The following is a 16,613-nucleotide window of genomic DNA, read 5'->3' on the forward strand; positions in this document are numbered from 1 at the left end:
GCAAATTATTGATGCCAGGTTGAAACTTATCTTTCTTTAAACAAAGCGTACTCGAATGTCTCCTTTATGTTTTGCTTTGTGATCATACTTCAGTTAATTTTTCAAGGAGGAAAAAATGTGAAGATGAAGATAAGGATGATACTAAACATTACTAAATGATTATAATCTCCCTGGCATTATGGTAATCACTTTGAGCTATAATCTGTTAATATCAGGGAATATTTTATTTTTTAGAGAATCACTATTTTCTCAGTTTCATAGAGATGCATATCAATTGAGTGTATTATTAGGGAAGCAGAACCACTGAGCAATACGAATTAGGAATTTATTTTAGGCTGGGCACGGTGGCTTTGCCAGTAATCCCAGCACTTTGGGAGGCTAAGGTGGGTGAATCCTGAGGTCGGGAGATCGAGACCATCCTGGCCAACATGGTGAAACCCTGTCTCTACTAAAAAAAAATACAAAAAATTAGCCGGGCGAGGTGGCGGGCGCCTGTAGTCCCAGTTACTGGGGAGGCTGAGGCAGGAGAATGACGTGAACCTGGGAGGCAGAGCTTGCAGTGAGCTGAGATCCGGCCACTGCACTCTAGCCTCTGGGTGACAGGGAGAGACTCCGTCTCAAAAAAAAAAAAAAAAAAGGAATTTATTTTAGAGATTGAACTCTCCACAATTATGAGAGAATACACAGAAGCAAAGAACCAAAAGGGTATGGTTAGAAGATCAGAAAAAGGTCACTAACAAGGAATCAAGGACAAGAGACAGTGAAATCTATAGCAGGCTGCTGCCTCTGCATTTGGGAGTGGGCAAGCAGTTGGTGGAGCAGGCAATTGTGAATACAATCTGAACCTAAAGAAAGAGAAATCAAAAGCAAAACCTGTGAGGAGACACTATGAGAGTAAACCATAAGTCATATTTGCCAATCTCTGCTTTTCTTGCCATTTGTAAATCCACATCTAGCCTTGAGGAACCTGCCTTTGGTGAACTGCAGGGGAAGCTAAGGCCCTCCACATAGGCACTGCGCATGAGCCTCACCTAAGATCTAAAGAACGGGAAGGAAATCTGGGCTAGCTCAGCCCCATGCAAATCAGATGAACTAGGGATCAGCAACAGCATTTGAGACTTACAGTAATTCTGGAGCCCTGGCACCAACTTCCTAGTTTCCTGACAACTATTTCCCATCCGCCTGCTAAACCTCACAGATTTCTCTTATTTTCCCGACCTAGCCCAGAGCTATACAGAAAAGGGTATTTGAAAAATGAAATCAGAATTCAGCTAAATTGGCACATGCAAAACTATTGAGTTTAGTGTTAAGATCCAGACTATCTGAATTCATTTTCTGAAAATGGCAGTAATCAGCTTTGATACCTTAGGCTATTTAAATGCTTTGTGCCTCAGTTTCCACATCTCATCAATGGGAATAATTGTAGCACCTGCCACACTACTACTGCCTAACATCATAGGGTTATTATGAGAATAAGTAAATGCATGTAAAATTCCTAGAATTACACAGAGCACATAGTATACGATCATTAACTGCAAGTAATTATCATTATATATTTTGTATCATTTTATCCTGTTTTCAAAATAACATCATGAAGTGATGTTTTGGGATCTGTTGCTCAAGTTACACGCATCTTCATTCAAAGGTAAAACATAGTGTGATTATTTTAAAAAATAAACATAATAAGGCAAAGTAGCAAGTCACCAAAGGTTTCACCTTCCCTTTATTTTTCATTAAGAGTAATACTTGCCTTCAGGGCTAGGGGCGGTGGCTCACACCTGTAATCCCAGCACTTCGGGAGGCTAAGGAGGGTGGATCTCCTGAGGGCAGGAGTTCAAGACCAATCTCGCCAACATGGTGAAACCCCATCTCTACTAAAAATAGAAAAAATGATCTTAAGCATGATGGTGCACACCTGTAATCCCAGCTACTCAGGAGGCTGAGGCAGGAGAATCGCTTGAACCCGGGAAGCAGAGGTTGCAGTGAGCCTATGTTACACCACTGCACTCCAGCCTGGGTGACAGAGCCAGACGCAGTCTGAAAAAAAAAAAAAAGAGTAATACTAGCTTTCAGCCCTCTGCCTGAAGACAGAAACTCTCGTAGTTTTAGCTTTCCCATGCCCAAAGCTGTCAGTATAATTTTCAGTGGACATAACCGAAGGGGTATATCAATAATCATTTTTCTCAGAGCAGTGGATGTTGAAGTTATAGAAGATAATAAAATCTACTTAAAGTCTCCATGAGGCTTAATCCATTATCTTCCCGGGGAAACTTTTATATCAGAAAGATCTTATTCATGTCTTACATAAAGGAGCAAACCATTCCATAAATAGATTAAGAAGAGCATTCAAAAGACAGAGTACAATCCTCAGACAAAGGAATAGAAATTGCGTATGTCAAATATTTTTCTTTAATGAAACCATATAGTTATCTTACAAAAATATATACTGACCTTTGGCATTCCTAAATTAAAACACTGGTTACAACTTTATTAATGAACGCTGAGAAAGAAAAAAATTGTTAACTGACCAGGGATAGAAATGTCTGGTCTCAAATAACTTTTCTAAAGATTTTCCTTAACTATTAGGTCACTAGTATCCCTATAATGTTGACAAGAAAATAAAGTTCAGGAAAATTAAGTAAAAACTATCCACGGTTTTATACACAGTAACAAGATGCCAAGGTTTTAGCTCAAAAAATTAGACCCAGAACCAATCCTTTCAACGTCTAGGCAAACTGCCTTCCCTTTACAATCAGAGCGGAGTACTGAAAACTGTGACCAAGATCTTGAAACACCAAATCAGGATTCTTACATAATATTTGAAGATTGAGAGCCCATTTGAAATATGTAATATTTTGCATATTTTTACAGCACTGCAAGTTACATTGATCCTGTATTAGCGCTGTGGTATTTCCCGATATTAGTGGTACAGTATTTAGTGATATAGTCCACCCATGTCATAGATGTAAAATAACAGCTACAAAAGAGAATATCTTAGTTTCTCCAAGCTCACCCTTTGAAAACTCTGTGCTTCTAGAAATGCAGTGTGCATATAAGTCACCTAGAGGTCTTAAAATGCACATCCTTATGTAACAAATCTAGAGTGATTCTACATTTCTAACAAACTTTGGGATGATATTTAGGAATGATGTTTTAAGTGTTAAAGCCATACACTTTTGAAATCCTCCCTAGATACTTCTTGGGGATGAAGTGGAGAAAGCCTACACACAAGAAAACCATCTGACTCTATATTGCTGTGACTCAGTGCAGTGATACCTCTTATCTGACTAGACCCAAAGCGACATCCACATTGTGAAGCTCACAGGCAGTATTATCCTCAGTGCCAAAGCCTAGCCATGTTATTTGAAAAACTCTCTTAAAGGAACTTAACAGAAAGTCCAAGATAAAAACTTATTTCATACAGCAGCAAGATCAAGTGCTTTTGTTATCTGTTGCATCTATTGACCTAGTGTGACAGCATTAACAATGACAATATCACTAAGTCAAAGGCAAATTACTAATTGTTTTAGGTAATATGCAGGTTTTGCTAAATCCAAGGTATGGTTAGCGGTTAATGTAACCTTCGCTACAATTTGAGAATTTTTATTATACTTTCCAGATGTTAAAGATCTTTCTCTAGCCACATAGAAATAGAAAATTAAATAGACTTTGTGTTCTATTCAACCACAGAGTACCACCTAGCTACCTAATAAGGAAGTAATAAAAAGAAGGAGATTTCAGCAAATCTAAATAATGGTGACTTTAGCCATGCTGTTGAGGTTTACTCCAATCAGACTCAAAGGATGTTAAAGCTGGCTAACATTGTCTCATCCAAACCATTCATTGCATAGATGCAGAAGCTAGCATTGCAGGAATTCAATAATCATTTAAGGGAACACTGTTAGAAAAATATGAAGAAAACTTAAAATTTTTGGTCTAGTCTAGTGCTGAGGAAATTATAGCCCTCCTTTTTCTATACATATTTTTGATATTACCATAATCACTCAGGCTAGGCTACGTTATGCTACATTTTAAAAAATGACTTTCAGGTCCCGGTAGCAAACAAAAACAAATGTCAATTTCTTGTCCACATTGTGTGTCCATTGTTGATTAGCTGTTACTCTCCTTCACATGTCTTCACTTTGCAACCCAGGTTGACAGAACAATTGTATTCGGGAAATTACTTTTCTCATGGTAGAAGTGGGAAAAAGACATAACCAATCACATTCTGATTTGCTTGTATTACCATTTCGTGATTCAAAAGCAGTCACATACCAGGGCAGGATGTATTTTCCACCTACAGGAAGGAGGACTGCAGTGGCATGGCTAAGTTTGATGTCAGTGAAGCCGAGAAGGGTACTTTTCTACCAGGGTGGTGTCAAAGTCAAATAAAATATAGAGGTGGATCTCCATAGTTAATATTTCAGGAAGGAAAGCAAGAATTGCAATTTGGGGCATACACACAGACCAGGTGGTCTTTGGTATGTCCAAAGAGGAAAGAGAAGGTTAAAGTTTTTATGAAAAGAGGAAATGTCAACCGGGCGCAGTGGCTCACGCCTGTAATCCCAGCACTTTGGGAGGCTGAGGCGGGCAGATCACGAGGTCAGGAGATCGAGACCATCCTGTCTAACACGGTGAAACCCCGTCTCTCCTAAAAATACAAAAAATAGCCCAACGTGGTGGCGGCGCTTGTAGTCCCAGCTACTCCGGAGGCTGAGGCAGGAGAATGGCGGGAACCCGGGAGGCGGAGCTTGCAGTGAGCCGAGATGGTGCCACTGCACTCCAGGCTGGGTGGCAGAGCGAGACGCCGCCTCAAAAAAAAAAAAAAAAAAAAAAAAAGAGGAAATGTCACATATTGCTTATCAAGAAAGTTCGTTGGCACTAGGAAAGTTTTGGGGAGTTGACAAGTTTTAATCGGTGACAGCAATGAGGAAGACTATTTTTGGAGTTGCATAGGTTTGCTTCAGCAGCTATTAGGTAAAACTGGTTTCAGGTTACAGTTGGCTGTTTCTGCCAGGCTGGCAGAACCTGGTTCCACATTCTTGGAACTATTGCACATTCATTGAGTGCTTTTTCCCCCTGGCGCCTTAACACTGATTTAGTTGGGTATGACAAGAATGACCTGACTTTTATGGTCAGCTTTCAGAGCAGCATAGATAACATTTTTTAATGAGGCAATCCCATAAGTGCAAATAGTATGAACTCCGTTGTTTTTTCATTGATCTACCATGTATAGCGTACTCTGAATCAACAGCCATTGTCACAAAGGGGTGCCCATTTTTTTTCTCTGGAGATTCCAATTTTAACAATGTTTTCTAGCAGAGATTGGTTCATATTATTTTTAAATATTTAAATCACAATATTCTCTCTATGATAGTTAATAGATTATAGAGCAAAAGAATACGTAGACCAAATCAAAGAGATGAATGGGCAGGGCTACAGGGTAAAAGCTGATTGGGGCGGGAGGTAACATTTTCCCTATTTCAGCAAGAGGCTACGTATAGATGAATCCCTAAGGACAGAAAGGTTGACCCAAGTTTAAGGTTGTAGCCCATCCAGCTGATATAGAGAGGTAGATAACGCCATTCCCACAAAGATATGACCACTGTCGCTTCTACATATGTGACTATAAAATTGTTAGGATTCCACAGTACTGGCTGCAGAATGACATTCTCTTTCCAGTTAGCCACCGCCACAACAGATAAAAATGATAAGAGATGCAGAAAGACCACACAACACTTTTTAAAATAAGGTACTTAACTCTCTTACCTCTAATCCACAGAAGTAGGGTATTCCTGAGACACTGTATTTTGGGTATTGTCTTCCAGCTGGTAGCAAGCATTAAAGCATCTAATGGGTGAAATGAAACCAGAGGAGAGAGCCTGTTTGGAAGAGACAGAGAAATGTCATTTCTTTTGTTTTAATTGGTCATGACAGAAAGAACAAATGAGCAATACATTTCGTTACCTTTTAGCTGAAGAAAGAGCCCAGGATCCAAGTGATTGCTTTTCTTAAATTGCTAGCCAAGCTCAACTTCTCCCAATAGGATAGCTTTTTACAATTTTTTAAAACAAATTCCTTGTGAAATGGATATAGCATTTCTGGCAATTATATTCCAAGTATATGTGTATATGTGAATATATGTGTGCGTGTTTGTGTATGAATGTGTGTGTGTGATTGTGTGTATATGTGTTTATATGTGTGTAGACTACCCTTTTGACTGACACATATTGCTGCCTCGATAACAGCATTCTCCTAATTATTTTCTTCATATGGATCAATTCACATTGAGCAAGATTAGCTCTGGGCAATCTATTTGGATCATTTCACTGAAGAGTTAATTTTATTTTCTAGATCAGAAACATCTAGCAGATCCAAACTTCTGAGGGGTTTAGGCTCTATTTTTATCACAAGGTTATTGAGAGCCTGAATTTAATTAAATTGTGAGCACAGCAAATCTTGTTCAGCATAGATACTAACTTACGTAGCAGGAGTCTTAAAATGTTTCAAAACTTATCTTCTTTTCTCTGTAGTATCTTGACATAGAAAATTGCATTAACTATTTTAATTGCGTATTTTAATTAGAATACTGTGTTTTAGGACCTATTCATGCCATCTTTGTTTATTCTTTATCTCCAGAAAGTCTGGCTGTAATTGCACTTGCTTGTTTGCTGTGGCAGAATGTTTTATGTAAGAGAGGGAGACAATCATAGGATTATGTAAAGTTCTGGAATGGTAATTGTTGCTTTCTTACTCTCATAAGGTAGAGATTTCTGATTCAAGTTGTAAAAACATGGATCTTTTTATGTGAGAAAAGGTAATAGACAATTTAAAATAGAATTGCCAAATAAATAATATTAGGTTACACGTGCTCCAAAATCTTGAAATTACCTTTCTAAAAGCCTTTTATATAAAAATTGGCTGAAATGTTACAATCAACATGATTTTTTTCTTATTATAGTTGGTGTGATATTCAAGCACAGTTAAAATTACTATCTTATACATAAAAATTAATTGCATTATTAATCAAAAGGTAAGTTGGCATGCTTAATTTACCATTATCTTTATGAAGAGAGTTGACTGGCATGGTTTATTTCAAAATCTGGTATATATCAGTTTTACTTTGGAATCAATAATTTGTAATCTCATTAACACGAAGTCAAGAGCATAGAAAATGTGTCATCAATAGATAAGTAAATCTGAGGTGTTAGTAGGGCATGAAATAGATGTACTATTGAATGAATGAATTTATCACGTCCAGCAGCAAAAGATAAAGAAAGTCAAAAGTCATCTGGATAATTTAAACTCATAAACAAGATAACTAAATTTAAAATTCTTTATGATATGCTGCAAATAGGTTGTGAATTTATCAAAGAGTTTCACATTTTGGCTAAGTATTAGAATTTCAAAAATTAACCAATGTCATCCCCACTCTGTAATGGTATGGTTAAGGCACAAGGAGACAATGTCTTCAAGAGAATATTACAAACCAAGGAGATAGAACACTAGGCTGCAAAAACAAATGCCTTATGATAATAGTAAGTCTACAAATTTCAACTGTTCAAAAGATATATAAGGATAATATGAATTTTACTCTAGGATATTCTGAACAGTAAAGGTTTAAATGGAGTATAAAGTCAAGAAGTGTGATGTCTCCAGTTTTGCTCTTCTTTCTCAGGATCTTTTTGGCTACTCTGGGTCTTTTGTGATTCCAAATGAAATTTAGGATTCTTTTCTCTATTTCTGTAAAAAAACACCATTAGGACTTTGATGAATATAGCATTTTACCTGTAGATCAATTTGGCTAATATTTATATTTCAATAATATTAAGTCTTCCAATCCATAGAAAGGCATGTTTTTTCATTTATTTGTGTCTCCTTTAATTTCCTTCATCAACATTTTGCGCTTTTCATTGTATAAGTATTTCACCCCCATGCTTAAGTTTATTTCTAAATATTGCATGATTTTTATGCTATTGTAAGTGGAATTGTTTTTTAACTTATTTTTAGAATGGTTCCTTGTTAATGTTTTGAAATACTACTGATTTTTGTGCATTGATTTTGTATCTTGCATATTTTATCAATTTGTTTATTAGTTCTAACATTTTGTGTAGGTGGAGTTTTAGGGCTCTCTACACATAAGATGATGTCATCTGCCAACAGAACATTTTATTCTTTTCCTTTACAATTTGGACTCCTTCTATTTCTTTCTCTTACCTAATGGTTCTGGCTAAGACGTCCAGGACTTTACAGAATAGAAGTGGTAGAAACTATAGTAATTAAAACAAGTACTTGTATTGTCTGCTTCTATGAGTTTGACTATTATAGATACCTCATATAATTAGAATCATGCATTATTTCTTCTTGTGTGAGTGGCTTATTTCACTTAGCATAATGTCTTCATAAAGACAGATATATTAAATGGAACAGAATAAACAGACCAGATATAAACTCTTACATATATGGTCAACTCGTCTTTAGCAACAGTGCTAAGGATACACAATGAGTAAGGAAGTATAATCTCTTCAAAAAGTAGAACTGGGAAAACTAGATACTACCCTCAAAAAACAAAAATAGATCTCTACCTTACACCATTCACAAAAATCAAACAAAAATGGACTGAAGACTTAAACATAAGATCTGAACTGTAAAAATTCTAGAAGAAAACACAGGGGAATACCTTCTTGGCATTGGTCTTGGCAAAGATTTCTCAACTATGACACTAAAAGCATAGAACATAAAAGCAAAAATAGAGAAGTGGGACTATGTCAAACTCAAAAGCTCCTGTGCAGCAAAGGAAACAACAGATTGAAAGGCAAGCTATAGAATAGGAGAAAATATCTGCAAAACAAACAGCTGATAAGGGGTACATTTCAAAAATATATAAGGAACTCATACAAATCAAAAGCAAAAAGACAAGTAACCTGAATTTAAAAATGGGCACGCACCCTGATAGACATTTCTCCAAAGACACAGAAATGGCCAACAGGTGTATTAAAAAGTGCTCAAAATGTCTAATTATCAGGGAAATACAAATCAAAATTACAATGAATGACATCACCTCACACCTTTAGGGTGTCTACTATCAAAAAAAAAGAAATGATAAGTGCTGGCAAGAAGGTAGAAAAATTGAAACCCTTATACAGGGTCGGTAGGAATGTACAACGGTGCAACAGCTATGGAAAATAGTATGGAGGGTCCTTAAAAATTTAAAAATAGAGCTACCATATAATCTAGAAATCCCACTTCTGGGTATATATCCCAAGAAACTGAAATCAGGGTCACAAAGAGATATCTGCATCTCTGCCCCACGTTTATTGCAACATTATTCACAGTAGTCAAGATATGGAAACAACCTAAATGTCCTTTGACAGATAAATAGATAAAGTAGCATGCGATAGGCCAGGCGCGGGGGCTTATTCTGTACTTGAGCACTTTGGGAGGCCAAGGCAGGCGGATCACGAGGTCAGGAGATCAAGACCATCCTGGCTAACATGCTGAAGCCCGTCTCCACTAAAAATACAAAAAATTAGCCAGGCGTGGTGGCGGGCGCCTGTAGTCCCAGCTACTCAGGAGGCTGAGGCAGGAGAGTGGAGTGAACCCGGGAGGTGGAGCTTGCAGTGAGCAGAGATCAAGCCACTGCACTCCAGCCTGGGCAACAGAGTGAGACTCCGTCTCAAAAAAAAAAAAAAAAAAAAGTACCATGTGATATATGCATACAATGGATTATTATTCAGCCTTAAAAGGGAAGGAAATTCTGCTTTTTGCAACAACATGGATGAACCTGGAAGGCATTATGCTAAGTGAAATAAGCCACTCACACAAGAAGAAATAATGAATGATTCTAATTATATGAGGTATCTACAATAGTCAAACTCCTAGAAGCAGACAATACAATAATGATTGCCAAGGACTGGAGAGTTGGGAAAATGAAGGATTCAATAGGTATAAAATTATAATTATGCAAGATAAATAAGTTATAGAGATTTGCTGTATAACATAGTGCCTAGATTTAACAATATGATATTGTGCATTTCAAAATTTGGTAAGAAAGTTGAAAGCTCATGTTATGTTCAAAAATCACACACTCACACACACACCAAGCAAAGGGGCACAAAGAAACATTGGGAGGTGTTGGACATGTCTATTCCTTGATTACAGTGATAATTTTACATTGTTGTCATTTGTTCTGAACTCATCAAATTATATACATTAAATATGTACAGTGGTATGTATCTTAATAAAGCTGTTAAAAATGGAGTATAAATTCCTTAATTGTAAGAATTTTTAAAAATTAAAGGAAATCAAAAGCAGAAATAATATCTTAACATTCTAATGGCAGTCTATTAAGTTTCTATACATTCCTTAAGTCTATATATTTCTATGCTGAAATAGTTACTGGAAGAAAAAGCATGTCATTAAAATATTATAACTAAACAATTACTACTATCACATAAACAAGTAAGCACTCTGTAACAAATTACTTTTAAATATTTTTTTAAGTGCATTATGAGCCTGTCTCTACAAAAAATAAAAAAGGTGGCCAGGACCGGTGGCATGTGCCTGTGGTCCCAACTACTCAGGAGGCTGAGGTGGGAGGATCACTTGAGCCCAGTAATTTGAGGCTGCAGTGAGCTATGATCATACCAGTGCACTCCAGTCAGGGCAACAGAGCAAGACCCTGTCCTAAAACAAGAAATAAAGAGGGCAGGGTAATCTCAGCACTTTGGGAGGCCGAAGCAGGTGGATCACGAGGTCAGGAATTCAAGACCAGCTTGGCCACGATGGTGAAACTCCGTCTCTACTATAACTACAAAAATAAAAATAAAAATAAAAAAAACAGCCAGGTGTGGTGGTGGTGCCTGTAAGCCCAGCTACTTGGGAGGCTGATGCAGAGAATTGCTTGAATCCAGTAGGTGGAGGCAGCAGTGACCGGAGATCAAGTCACTGCACTCCAGCCTGGGCGACAGAGTGAGACTCTGTGTCAAAAAAAAATTAGACACATAATGCATCCGAAAGAAAGATGAAAGGAAAGAAAGAGAGAAAGAGAGAGAAGCCGGGCGCGGTGGCTCACGCCTGTAATCCCAGCACTTTGGGAGGCCGAGACGGGTGGATCACAAGGTCAGGAGATCGAGACCATCCTGGCTAACATGGTGAAACCCCGTCTCTACTAAAAATACATTTTAAAAAATTAGCCGAGCGCAGTGGCAGGCGCCTGTAGTCCCAGCTACACGGGAGGCTGAGGCAGGAGAATGGTGTGAACCCGGGAAGCGGAGCTTGCAGTGAGTGGAGATTGTGCCACCGCACTCCAGCCTGGGCGACAGAGCAAGACTCCGTCTCAAAAAAAAAAGAGAGAGAAAGAGAGAGAGAAAGAAAGAAAGAGAGAGAGAGGGAGAGAGAGAAAGAGAAAGGAGAGAGTGAGAGAGAGAAAGAAAGAAAAAGAAAGAAAGAAAGAAAGAAAGAAAGAAAGAAAGAAAGAAAGAAAGAGAAAGAAAGAAAAGAAAAAAAAATAAAGAGAAAGAAAAGAAAGAAGGGAAGGAGGAAGGGAGGAAGGAGGAAAGGGGAAAATGCATTATGAATTACACTTAAATTTCTAATTCAAACTCATAGTTACAATTTTATTGAAAAAGCAGCCTACACAGGAAGATTGAAAACTAGGGCACGTAGCTTGTGGCGAACAGGTAAAACTCAGGAAGGTTCATCTCTAAAAGGAGAAAGGGAAGAATGAATACCAATAGAGAATGATCACCACCACAATTATATTTATTTAAAATTTATCTTATTTTTACACAACATTTCCAAGGATCTTATGCTGTTTAATTCCCTGTACCTAACCAACTTTACCAAACTCATGCGCATGCCATTGACTTCCCTGTCATAAAAAAAAAAAAAAAAAAGAAAAAATGACTTAATAATAAAACCTTCCTGGTTATTGTGAGTTATTTTATTTTTAATGTTAATGGTCCCAACTAAGCAGCAGCAGGGTTACTAGACACATTAATCAAACACATAATCCTGGGTACAGTACAAATTATTTAAGCAAAATCACCCTACATACCTGGCCGCTTTGTTCTTGAAACTGACACATTAAAAATAAAGCAGCAGCAAAGAAGGTATGTATTTACCTAGTATAAAATATTACCCAATGAACTTATTTGGATGGTGGCTAAAAAGACAGTCAGAAGCATGAAATGCACATTTTTACTTGGGAATTTAGATGTCCAGATCAGGTCAGGAAGTTTTAGTTCTTTAATTCACTGATCTCTTAATTGGATTTTATTTTTATTCTTTTAGTTAGAAAAGAAAACAGGACAAGCTTCTGGAATTGTGTTAAGACGGTGAGAACTTAGCAAGCAGATGTGGAAAACTGATTCTGCGGACAAAGTAAAGGTTGGTATAACACTTTGGTGATGATAGCAGGGAAATTCTATAAAAGAGCACCGAGGAAATCTGACAAGTAGGCTCACTCTCTTTCAATATCAAATAATCTTTTGACCTCTGGGCACCAGGATTATTAAAGTTAAAAAGTAACATGGTGAGAAGATAAATCTTGCCTGAGCTACAAATGTGGCTGGCACAACAATATGAAATCATAGAATTGTGAATTGGTTAGGATTCTGGATACATAGGAGATTTCTTTGAAAATGATCTAAACTAGCAGCTGATTGGGAGAAACATGCTGATTTTTTTTTTTTTTCAAAGCTTCCTACTAACCAAGTGGAATGCTATAAAAAGTGTGGTAACCCCTACGAGGAAAAACCAATCTTTCCCAGCCTGGTTCATTTATCTTTCCCCAAATACAGGTCTATTTTTGAATACTGCCACGAATAGAATACTGAAGAGTTAAGTGCTATGCAGTTCAGCATGTTCTGGTATAATGCCTTTTATTCAAAAGTTTCATAATCCACTTTACAGACAAAAGTAGATTAGGGAAATATGCTTGGTGAGAGTGACTTTCATATGGCCAGGTAAAAAACCGCATGTGGAGTGGGAACAAAGGATGAAGGAAGAGGAAGCAGAATTTGCATTAGCAAAGGGAAAGTAAATATGGTTTCATGTAGTCAGACAAGAGGAGGATAAAAAGGAATTGCAAAGAGACTGAAAGGTCAGTGGGAGATATGAAGGAAAAGATCTTAAGAAAATGTTTTAAAAGATAGTCTCACATAGGTGATTTTTAGGTGAATATCTGAAACAAATCTCAGGGAAAAAAAGGCTTTTTAATGTAAAGAGACATAAATCATATACTTTCCTTTGGAAGGAACTGTAAAAATCATGAAGTCATAAAATTTTAGAAAGGAAAGTGATTTTAAGATCAATAACTTTGTTCTCTAAAGTGGAAAACTGAAGCTCAAAAAAAAAGTTATAATGAAATGCCTAAGAATACCTAGTAAGGGTCAATGCTTATGGACACAGCTGGGTCTTCTGTCAACATGTCTAGTGATATTTTTCACAACACACCATCTTTTTGAATGGCAAATACACTTTTTAGCAATTAAAATATTTCAAAAAGAATATTCTAGAATGTATCATACTTAAGGGCTTCCTTTACAATTAACCTAGGTAGCAGAGGAATGCAACTTCTGTTTAATGGGATCATAAGCAGTGCAAGAGATTATTATTAATTTAAAGCATTTTTAGTTTGTGAATTTTCAGTTTTCTTGTATCCTTCTGTAAAGTAGTAATCAGCTAAATATTAGATTTGGTAGTATTTTTAATAGTGTAGATAAAATAACTAATGATATTGTCCATGTATACATTCTTAGAGCCAGTGAGTTTTTATAACATCTATATAATATTTGGGTATTATTCTGGCTGAATGAAGTTGATATAGTCCTTACGTTGAATAAAATTGGCATAGTCTTTAGTTCTTTAGGTCAGAAATTACCTTTATGGACTTTTGAATAAAATTTGAGTGGAGCTGAAGCTTAAAACCTCCTTCTCTAGAATATAATTCAATTTTATAAACTGGTTTCAAACCAGCCAAAAAGTCACAAAAACTCATCAACAGCAAAACAAACAAACAAACAGAAAAACAAAGTTGAGGCATACACTCCATCCAATAACAAAAATAATAAGGAATTCAACACGGCTCTTTTTTGTTTTCTATTATTCCTCTACAAACTCTCTCTTCCCCATCAGTTTGCTGAAAAGAAACTCAGAAAGTTCTAATTTTCATTAATATTTTGCAGTCTGTAGAAAAACAGGTCAAACTGATAAGTAGGCAACCTGGATAGGGAAAATATCTCAGGGCTAGCAACCCCTAGGGATCAATGACTGCTACAGGATCCCGGTGGAGATGGGAGGAACCATTAGGAGTCTGTCAATTCTTAATGCTACTCATTAAATTGTAGAGAATGGTATGTAGCACAGTGGCATTCCAGTAGAATCCCACACACATTCACAAATAGAATAAACCTCACATTCGTGCAAGGAACCTTTGTACAGGATATTTAACAAAATTGCAGAAAAGAGAATGAAATATGGGCCATCAAAAGAAGGCTGTACACAACCTCATGTGAATTTATACTCCTGCCTAAAAACCTTTCTCTAACCACTTAAATTGCAGGAAAAAAAGTGCATATCCAGTTTAATTTCTTCAAAAGCTCATAAAAATGTAAGGACATTAACCCACTCTATGGGAAAACAATGAAATATAACACAGGTAGGACTATGACAAGCGTGAACCACATGGAAAGAAATACTGTGGAAGACATGTGAAATATACCTAAGAAGGAAAGACAGGAAAGAAGGAAGGACGGAAGGAAGGAAGGAAGGAAGGAAGGAAGGAAGGAAGGAAGGAAGGAAGGGGGGAAGGGGGGAAGGGGGAAGGAGGGAGGGAGGGAAGGAAGGAAGGAGGGAAGGAGAGAAGGGGGAAAGGGGAGAAGGGGAAAGGGGGGAAGGGGGAAAGGGGGAAAGGGGAGAAGGGGAAAGGGGGGAAAGGTGAAAGAAGGAGGGAGGGAAGGAGGGAGGAAGAGGGGAGGGGAAGGGAGGGAGAAGATTGGATAGAAAATATTTCTAAAAACTGATTTTGGAAGCAAACTCAACCAAAGAAAAATTTTCAGCACTGCTATGTATTGCTTTTAAAACTTAATAAACGAGTTGAAGACAGTAAGAATCCAGGAACAAAATCCAGAATTTGAATAAAAGGGAAAGTTTATAATTATGAAAATCAATTACAACTTAAATCAATAGCATTACACAAAGCTATAAATTAGAGAAGGCAGAAAACAGAAATACACAGTTGAACATTGCATATAATTGAAATGTATGAGGGAGATACAGATAAAATGAAATAATTAGGAGAAAAGTATAGATGCAGATAAAAGACTAAGATCATTCATCCTAAGGAAAATTGGACCTTAATCCCATTAAAAATTCTAGTAAACTGAACAATAAAGACAAAAAAAAAAGATTTGAAGCTTTAATAAAGGAATATTTTCTGAGATGAAAGGAACACTGAAAAAGGTACATCACATTCTAAGAAAGATTAATTCAGAATAATCAATACCAGTTTACTCTCTTTTGAACGTCAAGTATGGAAACATAATTCTCTAAGCATTCAGGCAGATATAAAACATGTCACATACAAAAGTAAGAAAAAGGGTTAGCATCAAATATTGGCAAAATTATGTTCAGTGGCAGAAAAAAAAAACACTGTTAAAAAACTCTTCAGAATTCCAAGGGAAAAAAACTTGTCACTTACCCATGCATCAATAGATTATCAGTCAAGTATAAAAGAAAGAGGAATATTTCTCATATATGAATGAACTCATGGAATATAAAAGCCAGCAGCTCTTCTAAACACAGGTTTAAAAAAAAAAAAAAAAAAAACCCTGACTGATGATGACACATCCTCAATTAAAATTGAATTGATTTTTACAACTATTACTCTTTTATTTTATAACTATAAAAGAGGACTAGTTCAATATTCAGTGCCAGAGAATAGCACCAACTTTTTATATCCAGCCAAATTTTTCAAGGGTCAAAAAAATAAACAACAATATCCAGTAAGCAAATATCTTAGATTATAGTACTTAAGAATCCTCAATGATAAAGACATTTAACAATATTAAAAGTCCACCTTCTCCTTTGTGCCTAGTTAAGATGTTTATTCAATAGTCCTCAGACTGGTATGAATAAAGATGACCACCCTTTTAAAAATGTAAAACATAAAGAATTTGCCAATTAGATCTCAGAATAATGTGTTAAAATTACATAGAAAGTCAAAGAAATAATTACCAGTCTTGGAGAAAAGCAAATGTGTATTTCTTAAGCTCATATCAACTTGGAACCATCAATCCTGGGAGGGTTCTTGACTACTGCACTGGTATTTTTGGAGAAAAGAAAAAATAGTCTCTGAAAGGTCCAGAAGTATTTTTGATGAAGAATATATATTTTCTTATTTTATATTAGTTTTTAAAAAGTAACTATATTAAAGATACTTATCTGTTTACAACCCAGCCACACACAATTATTTAAAGGTGAAAGTTGTTTGAGTTTTCTCATCTTGTGTTGAACAGTGAATGAAATTTCACAGAAATGTTCACGGCTTTAATCTTTAAGAACTCTGCAATTACTACTGCTACTTCATACAGTCAGAGTATAAAACCACA

The sequence above is a fragment of the Piliocolobus tephrosceles genome, chromosome 19 (genome assembly GCF_002776525.5).
Source record: "Piliocolobus tephrosceles isolate RC106 chromosome 19, ASM277652v3, whole genome shotgun sequence".
In the NCBI taxonomy this organism is placed as follows: domain Eukaryota; kingdom Metazoa; phylum Chordata; class Mammalia; order Primates; family Cercopithecidae; genus Piliocolobus; species Piliocolobus tephrosceles.